The sequence below is a fragment of the Tursiops truncatus genome, chromosome 13 (genome assembly GCF_011762595.2).
Source record: "Tursiops truncatus isolate mTurTru1 chromosome 13, mTurTru1.mat.Y, whole genome shotgun sequence".
In the NCBI taxonomy this organism is placed as follows: Eukaryota; Metazoa; Chordata; class Mammalia; order Artiodactyla; family Delphinidae; genus Tursiops; species Tursiops truncatus.
This window is the reverse complement of record NC_047046.1, coordinates 13,481,519-13,496,698: the sequence shown is the minus strand read 5'-3', so window position 1 is coordinate 13,496,698 and position 15,180 is coordinate 13,481,519.

Below are 15,180 nucleotides of genomic sequence, written 5' to 3'. Positions count from 1 at the left end.
TAAATAGTACATAGTTGGATGGTTACACTCTGTTTTCATGTTTATGAATTTCTGGATATTTACCACATTATTATTCAGGACAAGTCAACATAGGCTTAATTTAAAATAATGTTAAGTAAATTAGAGTATAGATGGTGTACACACAATGGATTGCTGTTTGGGAAATGTTGAATTCTGGCATGGTAGTTTAGAGCACAGAGCCTGTGGTCACCATTCCTGGGTCCCTGGGTCTCTCCCATTCACTAGATTAGTGATTGGGTGGTAAACTAAAGCCTCAGTTTTCTCATTTGTAAAATGGATATGATTTTACTAATGCTCAATGGATTGCTGAGAGAATAAAATATATTGAAAAGTTTTAACGCAATACTTGGCACAGACCAATGGCTCAATACATGGCAGCTCTTATTAGATTCAGGATGGTTAAGGGGTTAGCGTTAGGGCTCAAACCACTAGTACAACAACTACAGGCTACTACTTTCTTGGCTACCTCTTCCTGCTCTCCTTTGGGATGAGCTCCTGGCACCCTCAACTGGAAAGTCAGAGGAGCGTTAGAGTGAGATGGTCGCTCCAATTATTTCTCAGAGTTATAGAAATTCCCATTTCTTCAATTATAGGCATGAGTTTCACACTCAAGCTGTGAGTTAAGAAGATATTTGGGCATAATGTACTTTTCTATTGTTTTACTGCGTAGGTCAAATTTCTCACTCTGGCTGGAAGCTGGAAATGCGGTCTCTACTCCACACCAGAAATTTCTCTCTCAGCTTTTCACTTGTGCCTAGCCTCACTTCTACTGCCTCAGACTTGCGCCTTGCCATCTGGAATAATGTAGAAGTCTCTCTGTCTCAATGTTAATTTGCCCTCTGGTCTTCCTCACTACAACGGTTTGGACTTGGTCCACGCACAGAACTCATTGGTTCCTTCCTCTACTGAGACTTGTTTTAGGGCCCCAGAAAAAGCCATGCCCCCGTGTGGTACCCAAAACTTGTCAGGGGCTGTGTCTCTGGGCTCATCTCCCATCACTCTGCCCCTAGAACTTCAAATTCCATTCCACTCTCCATCAACACTGAGCTACTTGGAGCTCCTTTTACATCTTACTTCTTACCTTTATCTCCTTACAGATGCTGTTTCCTCTTCATTGGAGTCTTTCCTCCTTGTCTGTTTGGCAAACTCCACTTCATCTATCACAACCCTTCTTAGCTGTAACTTCTGTAAAGCTTCCCTCACTGTCTCTCTCTTCCATCCCTTACTTCTTCCCTAATATTTTTATTGGTTCAGTTATTGCAGCATTTGATGTGTCTGCATGTCTGCTTCTCCACTGATATTAATAGAAGCTAACATTGAGCAGTTACCGTGGATCAGGAACTACTCTGAGCACTTTTTAATTTTGCCTCATGTATTCCCCACAGTATCCCTTTGGGTTGAATTGCTATTATTAACACCTCCATTTCACAGATTAGAAAACTGAGTGAAGCCACTTCTCCAGGGCTCCATGACTTGACAGTGAGTTCCATGACTGGATAAATGTAATAAATATTGGACGCCCACCCTTGTGGATGGGATCAAGATGGTTGGAAGGTTGGAAAACCTTTAGGCTTCTGTTTTCTTTCCCTTCTGCTGCTTTTTTGGCATGATTGGAGGAAAGAGAGATGCCGTGCCTGGACAACCCATGTATGGCTCCCTAATTCAAATTTCAAATTCGGTCTTCGTGGACTCTGCAGCCAAAGGCTGAAATCAGAATTCTTGGTCTCAGCTCTTCTACCTACAAGCTGGTAGGACTGCCAGATTTAGCAAATAAAAAAATAGGATGCCCACTTAAATTTGAATTTTAGATAAACAACAACTAACTTTTTAGTATAAATATGTCCCCAATATTGCATGGGACATACTTACCCTAAACATTATTCATTGTTTGTCTGAAACACAAGTTTAACTGGATGTCTTGTAATTTATCTGGCACCCTACACTTGACATAATGCTACCTTCCTGGCTGGGGCATTCAGTAGCCGCTAAAGAGAGGGAGCATACATTCATTCTGCCAAGTATTTGGCATTGAACTCGACATTCATTAATTTGATCCTCCTAATAACCTTGGGTGGGTGGGTGGCTATTAACTGCTCTATTTTATAGATTTTTTTCTAAGTAAAAGTTATCATTTATTGGCTTCTTATTTATCAATGAGACAGATTAAAGACAGCTGCAGATTCTTTGGCATTCCTTCCATTGAGAGGTGGGAGTGTATGTCTCCTCTCCTTGAATCGAGAGAGAGTAGTGGTATGATATTGCTTTGACCAACAGATTATGGTGCAAGTGATGCTTCTGCTTCTTGTCTCTTGGAACATTCATTTGGGGGCAAACCAACTACCCTATAACGAGTCCAGTGACTCTACACCACCATGTTGTAAGGAAGCCCAAGCCAAATGAAGAGGCTCTGGAGGATTAGATGCCATATAAAGAAGGATAAGTGCATGGGAGTAAAAACAAGACATCTTGGAAGTGGATCCCCGGCTAACTCCATGTGGATCCTAGTTGAACTGCCCAGCTGAACCTTTCCCAAATTCTTGACTTACAAAATCATGTGCAAAATGAGATGGCTGTTTTAAACTAAATTCTGGAGTTCTTCATCACGCAGCATAAGGAATTGGATCCAATCCAAGACCATGGACTGAGTTCTGGCTACACCATTTATTAGCTCTGTGACCTGGGTCTCCATTTCCTCACCTGTAAGATGGGGATAATTTCCAGTTTGTACAAGACGCAACTGAGGCTCTGAAAGGCTTAGTAACGTACTGGAAGCCACACAGCTAGTGAGAAGATCTGGAAGAGCCCTCATGTGTCCAACTCCAAAGCATGGCTAATAATACGTCTCCATTTCTTCCCATTCACACTAGCTTTGAAATCTACACCTCAATTTCTCCATCTGTAAAACAGGGATGCTAATATTACCTTCTTTATAAAGTGTATTAAAAAACGTGTAAAGTGCTTAGTTTAGTGCCTGGCACACAGTAAACAGCTAGTAAACATTCACGGCGATTATTATTTTATTATCTTCCCTGCCGAGGCTGGCAGCGAACATCCATTCTGTGCCTGCTGGCTTTTTCCAGGTCTCTAACTTGTGGGAAACCTTGTCAGGAGGGCATGTTTAACTGAACAGAGCACTACCTTTTAATATTTAATGAATTCCTGACACTCTTGGAGAGCAGTGTGAGACATACCCTGTAAAAATCTCTTAGTGTTAATAAAATACCACCCAACGGGTTGGCCATTACCAGCAATTAAAGTTTTCAAGCAGGTCAAATAACTCCTTGCAATGATTTGTGTGTCTCTCTTTTCTGCCCACCTTTCTTCATTTTTAGGGAAACGTATGTTATTTCTCTGTTTAAGGCGTCGGATCTTGGGCTGTCTTCCCTCCCAATTCCAACCAGTGATTTCAAACACTAACGAGGTGTCTGTGTTCCCTGCTCATCCACCACAGATGTGTGAACTCCAAGCGCCAAATAATAGCTGAGAACTTCAAAGATGGCTGCCGTAAAAGAGACCTTTGCAAAAGGAGCTCTCTTACCTTTTCTGGGATTCAAGCGAGGCAGTAGGGGAGGGAACAAAGTGCTCTTTCCTGATGGGAGGAGAGAAGGGAATTCATGTTTCCCTGGTGGTTAATACATGCCAGGACCTGTGGTAGGTGTCTTTCCATGCATCCCTTATAAAATCTTCATGATAAGACAGAATGGCTTTATGAGCTCTTTTGCCAAATGGAAAAATAGAGGTTCAGAGAGGTGAAGCTCCTTGCCTAAGGTCACACAGCTAGGCAAGGGTAATGTCAAGATTGGAACCTGGGTTTTTAAGATCCTGAATCCTCCAGTGGTCATTAACTAGAGGTGCTCTTCAGAATCACCTGGGGAGCATTTTTGATATTTGTGTGTCTGAGATTTCTCTACCTCCTCCCCTTCTTCTTCTCTATCTCCCTGATTTCTTTCCCTCCCCTTTCTTCTTTCCTTTCACATATCATTTATTCATCACATTGCATTAACTGAAGTCCTACTATGTGCCCATGTTAGTATACTGGCAAGGTCCTTTGGTCGAAAACTACATAAATCAATTTCGGCTAGCTTAGGAAAAATAAAAGAAAGACATTTATTAGGACGACACGGAGATATCTCAGGATGTCAACATATAGCTGGACAACGAAGATTCAAGAAAGGAAGGGAAAAGGGCGGCTCTGGGGTCTTCAGTGGGGGAGGTTTCATGGGCCTTCACCGCACCATGCTGCCATTGACATGCCTTGTGTCTCACCTTACCGGTTACTAGTTTCCAAGAAAGACTCTGATTGGTGACTGCCCCTGGACCAATCAGCTATGATCAGATGAGCAGGGCCATGTGATGCATCACTTAGGGTATATCTGGAAGTAAGGCAAGATGTTTCCCCCAAGGAGAGAATTACCGGGAGCCTGGCATTCACGTCAAAAGGTGCCCAGAGTCATACACTGGGCTGCTGGAATTGAAATGAAAGTCTGCCTTCAGGCTGATGAGTATCTGGCATAAAGGCAGCCACAAGGTTGGGTCTTAAGCAGCCATGGTCACTCTTCATTCAGTCAAGCATAAGCATATGCAGTCCCCAGAATTCAAGCTCCTTGAAGTCCATGAATATGACTCTGGCTCAAGACCCTTACTGCTGGGCCTGGCTCAGAGCCTGCAGCATAGTTGGTACTTGTACTAGTCAAAGCGTTCTAGGTTCACTAATACACTTATCCCTTAACCTCTGTATCTTAAATTAACAAATATTCATTTCTCACACACATTTCCTGTCCAGTGCAGTCACTCAGGGATCCAAGTTGAAGGAGGTTCTCCACGTGGAGTTCATTGGTTTCTGCAGCAGGGCAGGATAAACTATGGAGTATTATCTAGGGAATTTTCCTTGCAGTGACATATATCACTTCTCTTCATATTTCTTTGGTCACAACTAATCCTATGACTCTTCCTGACTGCAAAGAGGCTGGGAAGTATAGACTCCTAAAGGAACACCAGCCACCAATGATAATAGTAATATCTGCCACAGTAGTCAACTAACATATGCTCAATAAAAGACTAAAAATACCTGATATTTTTGAGCCTTTACTATGCCCCACACATTGTGAAATGCATGACTTATCGACCCTCTCCTTTAATTCTCACAGCACCCTATAAGTTGGCATGGTTACGGTTCCTACGTTATAGATGGGCAATTGGAGGCACAGAGAAACTAAGTCAATTGCCCAAGTTTACACAGATAGAAGTAGAGGGACGAGGATTCAAACCCAGGCTCTCAGACCCTGGAGCCTGCCGTCTCAATAGCAAGTTACCCATTCTAACTACTCGGTAGGCACGTTGGCTACTTACTGTAGCGCAAGGCAGAATGTTGCAAGCATGAAAGGGGCCAGGGAAGCAAGGGCTAAGAAGAACGGAGTTGTTGTTTTTTTTTTTCCCAAGGAGGATGGTCATGGAATAAATTGGGGGGATAGTAAAGGTCTTTGAGCTGGATCTTGAGTTCTTACAGGAAGGACTCATCAAGCAGATAAATGAGGGAAGTACATCTAGTCTGAGAATGTCCACTCCACCAGGTCAAGGCTTTGCCATGTTCACTGCTGCATCCCCAGTGCCTAGACAGTGTCTGTCTGATACAGAGACAGAACTCTGGCAATACAGAGCCTGAACTTAGTACATGCTCATCAAACACTTGCCCTCAGTGAGCCATGAATGAAATGAGCCATGATACAGTGTAAGCTCTTCCCTGATCCAGGCTGCAACTGTCCTCAAGAGAAGGGGGAGCTCGAGCCACGACTAAGAAGGGGGCAAGAACGTGTCTTTCTGGAAGAGGTGCAGTTTGCAAGAATGGTGATCCCAGATTCCTGGGCTGATGTCTTTCTGAGAAAACTGTGAGCTGGAAGAAAGCAAGTCAGACAGTCCCCAGTGGCATCCTGCTCTGAAGGTACGGGGTTTGGGAAGCACCCAGGTGTTTCTGATCATGAGTGAGCTGCGGGTCTGCCCCGTCAGTGTTCTCCTGTTTGGGAGACAAGAACAGATGAATGGAATGCGGAGGATGGACGTGAGCAAATGTCACACTTGCAAAGCAATTGCTGGAGGGTCACTGAGATGGGAGCCTGGAACTTTATCTCAGTTAAATCCCACTGAGTTTTCCCAGATTAGAAAGGAGACTTTCTTTTCTTTAGAGGCTTGTTTTACTAATGTTTGCCTTCTCTGCTCGTGACATTCTACAATAATGGTAATAAAAAAGGGAGTAGTGGTGGCCATCTCCTGTCCTCTTTTTTAATAAGGGAATTTTACAACATCCTTTAAAAATATGATCTGGTAATTGGGTCACTGGTCTTTGAGACTCTTCCCAGGAAAATCCGTTGTTTTCATGTTGGTGTCTTTGCGCACAATCCTCGTTTGGCAGGTCTCTTACAGATGATGTAACAGATAACAAATGTGTTTAAGGCCCACGCACATCATCTTTCAGGCCTGATTTCTCAGACTCCCAAACGTTTTGGACCTGTGGTCCTTAAGGATCTGCTTCCAGTTGGGTCACACCCAATAGCGCACGAACTGGACACTAAACTTTTGTTTAAACTCTTCTTTTTTTTTTGGTCCAAAAATTCCCTCTTTCTATCCCTACACATGTTGCCTGGCAAAATCATGACTTCCCTTGCCTGTGTGACTCAGCTGCCGTCTCCTCTGAGCAGGTGCTTAACTAAAGGCGAGGTGACAGAACCGAGAACCTTGAACCCAAGCTCTTTCCATCGCTCCACGTTGCAGAGGAGTAAGAGAGAGTGAGGCAGAAACTTGACTGTGGTTTTCTCACCTAACAGTACGGAGGCCTAAGTGCCAGGCACTGTTCTAAGTGCTTTGTGTGGTTGAGTCTAGTTGGCGTGGGTGACCGGACAGCCGGGTGACTCAGGATACTTATGCACAATGTACCAGAGCAATTATTTATAGTGTCACCTTTCCCTCTCAGAATTTTCCTGGTTTACAAGAGAAATTGCAGATTCCCCTGATTATTGCTCACAATAGCTTCGTGAGGCAGATGCTGTTATTAGTCCCATGTTACAAGAGTGAAAACTAGGACTCAGAGGAGTGAAGTGACTAGCCCGAAGTCACACAGCTAGGAAGAGGTAAAACTCGAATTTGAATCCTGATAGATTGAATCCCTATCATGGAAGGGAGAATACTCTTTATCTCCAAGAATTAAAGAAGAGACAGTGATGTGTCATTATAAGCTGGGAAACATTTGGACACCCCGAATGGCTTTATAGAAGTCAGGGTGGGATTTGATCCTTTCATCCATTCATTTAACATGTATTTATTGAGTGTGAGTGTGTGCCAGTATGCAGGTGCAGGGTGCAGGGTCGTGAGTCCGCACAGACACACACACACACACACACACACACCCTCTCTACCCTTAGAGAGTATGAAGTCTGGAGGGGAAAACAGATGAGAGACCACGCTGATTACCACCAACAGAGCTTTCTCCTATACTTCCATTTTACTCAAAAACAGAGGCCCAAACTGTCCTCTTTCTGGGCAAATCCAAGATATTTGGGAGCTTACAGAATAATTTTTTTAATAAAAAATTTTTGACAACAGTAAACGTCACAGAATTTCACACTTAAACAATCACCCACGTTTTTTATTTCTCTTGAAAAAAGTTAGGTGGGTGTGCTAATATCCGGCCCACCTTCTCCCATGGCAGGGATTGGTTGAAGGAAGTAGCAATCCCCCTCTTTAAATGAGAATTACACTCTAGAGCTTAGCAGAAGCCCCATCTGGGCCACAGGAATCATTCTGTCACCTTCCTGGTACCTAAAGGAATTTGAGTTTACAATTCCTGTTTACATGTAGCTTCTTCCTTAAGTTTTCTTATGGACTCTTTCTTTTTTTTTTTCTAGGTTTTAAATATATTTATTTCCTGAGTTTTCTATTTATCCCTAACCTGTTGAATTCTAGGTATTTCTTTTTGTTTTAAATAGCTCTGCTTATGCTGCAACTGTCTTATATGATGCCCAAGGCAGACATTGCTAATCAATCATGACTCTTCTGCCCATTGAGCCTAAAGAGCCTCCATTGCTCATTGCTTTCCCCACACAGCTCCAGACAGCCACTACTAATCAATCAGGAATGACATATACAATGAAACCCATTTGTTTTACTCAGTATCTACTGAAACTCCTTAAAGGCTGAGATGTATATCTTGTTCTTCTTTACTTATCCCCTGTCCCTCGAGACAGGTCTAATGCTGAGACTTTCCCAGTGCAGTGGGGGAATAAACTGTTCCATGATAGGCCATGTCTGAGCCCATCTGTCTGCCCACAGGGGTCTACTTACTGGGCTTCTGGAAAAGGGGCCAAGTCTTCTGAAGGGAGGAGAAGAGAAAGAAGAAAACAACTCCAGTTAACTGTCCCTTTCCCCTTTTTTTTCTCTTTCCCTCTTGCAAAAAGGAGAAAAGAACAATACGAGCCAGCCAAAAGCTCATTAATGCACTTGACCTTCTGAAAGAAAATTAATTCCAACTTCACACCTCCCGGCTGTGTTGTTGCCGTCCTTAGGAGATGACACGGCTGGAGGGCACCAAGAGTCTGCCACCTCCCTACGCTGGGCTGAGTTAGCAGGAGCTGGCAGGAAGCACGCGGAGGCGCCGGCCCTGTCAGCTTTTCACTGTGAATTAAGCTCCCTTCTGCTGGCTCTGGAAATTGTTATCACTATCGAGCCGCCCTGATGATTCTTACCAGGCTCCCTGACTGTAAAGGCCCTCAGAGGAGTGGCCTTGAGGGTCTTATGTTGGAGGGATGGCAGAGTGTGTGTGTGTGTGTGTGTGTGTGTGTGTGTGTGTGTGTGTGTGAGAGAGAGAGAGAGAGAGAGAGAGAGAGAATGTGGGCGTCGAGTGGGTGTGTGTATGTGTGGGTGTATGTACGTGCATATAGGTGTACAAATACACTCAAGTGGGGACCGAAAAGGGTGTGCTTGGGTATCTGTGTCTGTACATGCGGGTGGATATAAATGTCATCCTTGCGTTTGTGGGTATGTGCGCTTTGCCAGGTGCATACATGCCTATAGATAAGGGGACACAGGTGCATGCATGTGTAGAATGTGTGTGGTCACATATATGTATGTGAACAGTGCATGGAGAGCGTGTATGCAAGTCTAAGTGTGTAATTGTGAACATGTGTGCACATGTGCACGTGTAACACTGTGTATGTTTCTATGTGGACATGTCCACATTCACGCGTACGTGAGATTGTTTTCAGTGCTACATGATCCCACACAAGTCTCAAGGCATGTTTGAGCAAATCATAGACACCAAACTCCCTCCTCCTTTCTTAATAATGCTGATATTTGATATTGAAAAAAGTTAAGGTAATTATTGTGACAAAGGCCAGAACTTTTTCGACTTCTAGACTCTTAGTTATTTTGATTTTAAATGATTATATAGAAGTTTATGAGAGTTGGAAGGAACATGATCTTTTCATTGTTTGGAGCCTAATCTGGCCCCGCTGTACACGTGGGCCATGATACATTATGCACAGAAGTGTGTGTGTGTGTGTGTGTGTGTGTGTGTGTGTGTGTGGTGCACACCCATATTTGCATGGGTGTTCATATGAACAGTAATTGCCTGTGTAGGTAGTTCTCCATGCACATTGGTGAAGTTTCAGTTTAATTTGAAAATACGTGCAGAGTTCATCTGTATCAGGTAGCGTTTTAGGAGCTGGGGAGAGAGGGGAGAGAGAGAGAGAGGCAGGTAAAATCCCATTTCTGTCCTCGAGAAGTTTCCTCTTATTGGTCAAATATTTACCAGTAGATCCTCATGGTTCTATGTGGAGCTGGATTCTGAGGACATGTCCAGGCTCATCAAGAAGCCATTATTGGGCTTCCCTGGTGGCACAGTGGTTACGAATCCGCCTGCCAATGCAGGGAACAAGGGTTCGAGCCCTGGTCCGGGAAGATACCACATGCCACAGAGCAGCTAAGCCTGAGCTCCACAACTACTGAGCCCGCGCTCTAGAGCCGCAAGCCACAACTACTGAAGCCCGCGTGCCTAGAGTCTGTGCTCTGCAACAAGAGAAGCCACCACAATGAGAGGCCCATGCACCGCAACGAAGAGTAGCCCCCGCTCGCCACAACTAGAGAAAGCCCACGCACAGCAACAAAGACCCAACACAGCCAAAAATAAATAAATAAAATAAATAAATTTATTTAAAAAAAGAAGCCTTTATTGATTAGTGATGTCTGCCACGGACGTGGGATATGGGGTTTGTTACAAGTATGTCATTTATTTGCCAGAATCAGAATATCACACCCAAGATGGTTCGTTGTAATCCTGGGTTCAATGTCCTCATTTTATAGCTGGATAAACCGTGGCAGAAAAGGAAAGGGAGTTGCTTAAGCAGGGCTGAGTTTAGAGCGAATGAAGTGAGGAGCTTAGGTTGCAAAATTTAAGGAGACACTCACTGTCAGATCTGTGCAAATGCCCCCTCACTTGCCTGACCCTGAGAGTGAGTGCCTCCTTAAATTGTGTGCCCTAGATGTCTCATTTGTGTCACCTTAATCCCAGCCCTGGCTCAGTGTCACATTTAAAAGGACCACCACACACTCTGTTTGGAGACAAAGTTCAGTGACTCTATTTACTAGCATTTGTCTGATTGAAAGTAATAGAAATAAAATGATACTTAAGAAAAACGGGAATGGGGTGTCTCAAAGAACCCAAGGGCAGGGGTTTAAGTGGGGTGCAGAAAGGTCTAGAACTTCGACCCTGGAGAGAATTCTATCTCTGTTTCTCACACTTGCTTCCATTATTCTTTCTGGGCTGAATAGCTTTCCCTGCTCCACCAGTTACCAATTCTGTCCATCTGGGAAATTTTCTTGGTTTTCTCGTCTATACAATATTATTCGTCACTTCCTTACCTCCTTACCTTATAGGGTTTGTAAGGAGTAAGGTACATAAACCATTCAAGTGGTTGACAGAGTAAGTGATATCAATCGTCATCACCACCACCATCGCCATCACCAGTGTCATTATCATCATCACCACCGTCACCACTGTCATCATCATCGTCGTTACCATCATTGCAATCATCATCATCGTCGTCATCACCATCATCATCTAAGTTCCATGGAAAGGCACTCTGAGTTGCCCAGATTGGGCTAATTCTGATCCAGTTAATTACAGCCACATTACGTGTCGACCTTCTGGGATCCAATCCCTGTCGTTTGGTGACGATTGGTGGTTAAGGGTGTGAGCGAGGCAGACACTCCCAAAGTTCTGGGGTATTCTCTGGTTTGGTTTTGTTGGAACCTCGCTGAGGGCAGTGGAGGGTTCTCTTCTGCTCCATTTGTATCTGTTGTTCAACCCACCCCCTCACCTGTTGAAGACCCCAACAGTGGTTCAATCTGCTCTATAACCATGCCTGCCTAGCCCCAGGTTTTGAGGTTTGAGCCCACTAACTGAGGGCTGCAATTAGTACAACTGGTTCTGATCTAGGGGATGCCACTGAGCCCACTGGATCCAGGATAGGTAGGATTTTGTGATGCAGGGGTGGTAGCGGTGAAGGGACAGCAGGATCAGGGAAGGTCTGAACCTTTGCGTATTGCTGAATCATGATGGTTGTGGGGAGAGGAGAAACCCCAAACCCCGATTAGAATGAGGACCCAGGAGGGGAAGATGGCAACAGAACGTGGAAGGGAATCTTTTCTTTTTAATTAATTTTTATTGGAGTATGGTTGCTTTACAATGTTGTTAGCCTCCACTGCACAACAAAATGAATCAGTCATACACGTACAGATATCCCTTTCCTTTTGGACTTGCGTCCCGTTTAGGTTACCACGGTGCATTCGGTAGAGTTCCCCCGCTATACAGTATGTTCCCATCAGTTGTCCGTTTTATACATAGTATCAATAATGTGTATGTGTCAATCCCAGTCCCCCAATTCCTCCCACCCCACCCCTTTTCCCCTTGGTATCTATACCTTTGTTCTCTACGTCTGTGTCAGTACAGTGGCTTTGCCTGATGGCGAAGAAGAAGGAGAAAAAGATGGCGGAAGAGGAGGGGAAATGGGGAGGGGGAGGAAAAGGAAGAAGAGAAAGAGGAGGACAGCAGTGAACAAAAGAAGCAGTAGCGGGCTTCCCTGGTGGCGCAGTGGTTGAGAGTCCGCCTGCCGATGCAGGGGACGCGGGTTCGTGCCCCGGTCCGGGAAGATCCCACATGCCGCGTAGCGGCTGGACCCGTGAGCCATGGCCGCTGAGCCTGCGCGTCCGGAGCCTGTGCTCTGCAAGGGAGAGGCCACAACAGTGGGAGGCCCGCGGACAGAAAAAAAAAAAAAAAGAAGCAGTAGCAGTAGCTGATGAGAAAAATAGATGAAGCTGCTGCTGTTGATACATGGAAGAAACTGATGACGATGAAGATGTTCCTGAGCCCACCCAGCTTCAGGGAAGCCAAGTTCTAGTTAACACAGACTTCTGGAAATGGCCTCCTTCTCCCTCCTTATGCTCGAATCTATAACGCACACCTGCCCTCTGACCCATCCCCCAGCTCCCCCTCCCCTAAGAAGAAAAGAAAGGAGCCTGGGGCCCCCAACAATTCCAGAGTTCTGGTTCAAAGGAGGGTGCTCGGGCTTGGAGAGCTCTGCCCTGCGGTGGAAAGGGGGCTGTAAGCGTAGCTGGTAAAACATTTACCTGTGTGGCTGGATGGAGGAAATTGCTGATCCCGTATCACCAACCCCTGGAGGTGGGGATGAGGCCCCCATGACACAGGCTTGTCCAGGTGTGGAAAATATGGTAGTGCCTTTGCTTCTGATGCCCATATGAATAGATCTCACTTCTTCTTTTATCCAAGAAAGCCGTGGAGATGGTAACTAAACTAACTTCCATGTCTTGAGGGATCACAGTTTACTGGGGGCTGTGTTCAGCTTTGACATATTTTTCAATCCTCACACGGGCACTATGAGAAAATTGTGATTAAATTGAAGCTTCTGAAATCACTGACATTCAAATATTGCTAAAGTAGGAAATTGGCATTTTCCTACGATTCAACCTATTATTATTATTATTGTTTTTGTTGTTATTGGAATCGCAGAGAGGTGAAATAACTTACCCAAAATTACCCAGCTCCAGCGTTAGGATAAGCTCCTTGCCATGATCGGGAAGCTCACGTGTTCTGGATGCGATTATCTCCGGGGTCCCCATTCATAGCTGCTTCCCTCCCTCCCCTTCTCCAAGCCTCAGTTTCCACACGTGTAACTGAGGATATGACAAAGAAACGGCCATCTGTTAAGCATTAATATGTTCCGGCTCTGTACTGAGCGCTCTATCCCCGTCACCTGATTTCCTGCTCCCAGCCCCGCTCTGATACAGGAATTACTCAGAGCTGATGCATGCATGGGTCTGAGCTCTGTGTCTGCACCTAGTAGAAGCCCAGCTAATGTTGTCCTTATTCTTGTGACCCCTCTTTCAGGAGCCACAGCATCAGAACAGGAGGGCAGAGTACGCCTGCGACCGGGAATTAAACCACCTTCCTCCTGGCCCAGCGAACACATGCAAGGCGAGCAGCGGTCCCTCCCGTGGCTCGTTCCTAGGAAATCAGAGGCAGACAGGAATACGAGTCTCCCAAATGTCTTATCAGGAAGCATCAACACGTCTCCCTTGCAGATGTGGACGACCCTTCATGGTGGGTGAGTCTGATGAGATGTTATGCCGGATCCTTTTCCTACAGCACCTGTCGGGGGATGAAAGGAGGGGACGGAAGGAAGCGAACGCTTGTCATGTGCACATTTGCGTTATGCGGATCACTTTGTTCTATCGTGGGTTCTTTGGTCAAACCATTCATTTGCTAACCACGCATGAGCAGGGACTGTTCTAGGTGCGTCCAGTAGCTTCTGATCTCACCGCTTGCACGTTGTGTGTCGTTGAACTCTTTGAAGCCTGCGGCCTGAGACAGTCCCCCTGGCAGCCGCTCCACCGGCAGCTGGTCCAGCCCCCTGGGTGCTGTAGGTGCGTAGACACTGATGGCTGAATGAGATCGTGTCACGCTAAGGAGAATGGTATTGACCTCTGTGAGTTCACGTCCAGGCTCATCGAAGGCACGTCGAAATACTCAGAAACTATTTGTCAGATGGAAGTGAATGGGAGCATAGACGTTCACATTTCTTCCCAAGTCTGGCTGGGGTTTGGGGAGAGGAGAGGTAGGGACTGTTTTTATTTGCTGTCGCTTTGGTTTGATTTTCACCGTATCGACTTCCCTGGAAAGGAAGGGGCCCCTCAGGTGAATGGCGAGGAACCCCAGATCAGGCCTGGCTTATATTCTCATAACTTTCTCATATTACCAGCTCTGGATACCACCCCACAGTGGTATCCAGAGTTCGCCGCCTCATGGTGTAAACGTCTCCCAAGAATCCTGGTGGACCCTGTGACCATCCTAAATCCCCCCAGAAAAAATCCCCCAAAAGCATAACAACCAGGCGTTCCCTAAAGTGAGTGACCCCCAAGCACACAAAAGGTGCGCAAAAGGCAAAAAGTAATAGCTAGCCTTCATTCCGCCTGGGACCTGAGATGCCATGCCATGAAGCATTTAGTTTAAGATATTAAATGCCATCGGTGATGAGAACATCGTGTAAGATTTGCTTCGCGATGTCTTTCTTCTCAAACTGTCATCAAAAGTGATTTATAGGTGAGAACCGAGTCTAAGAAACAACACGATTAGAATTGAGGGCTGGGGAGATCGGGTTTCCCGGGCAGTCCTGCCATGCTGTTCCGAGTCCCAGAGATGAAAAGCCTGTGTCAAAGTCAAGTGCGTGTATGCAGAAGGAACACGTGTTCCCTGCTGAGGTGAAAACAATGAAGCCTTGTGGGACATTGTAAACTGCCGGTTTCAAAAGGAGGATTCCAGAGGGCCAGGCTGGAGGACACGCCTTCTGCAGAAGCCCACGGCAGTGAGGTTTTACCCAAGGCCAGACTGGCCGCTTTCCAAACTGCTCTTGAAATGTTGCTGTCAGAATTTTACATAATAAGGACATAAGGTCCCATCTATAGTTTATCTTTATTATGTGCCTGGCACTTGTCACAGCAACCCGAGGATTCACATATTATTGTTATCATTCCTATTGCAAAGATGAAAAAACGGAGGCTCAGAGAAGTGAAGTGTCTTACTTATAGTTGCACAGCCGG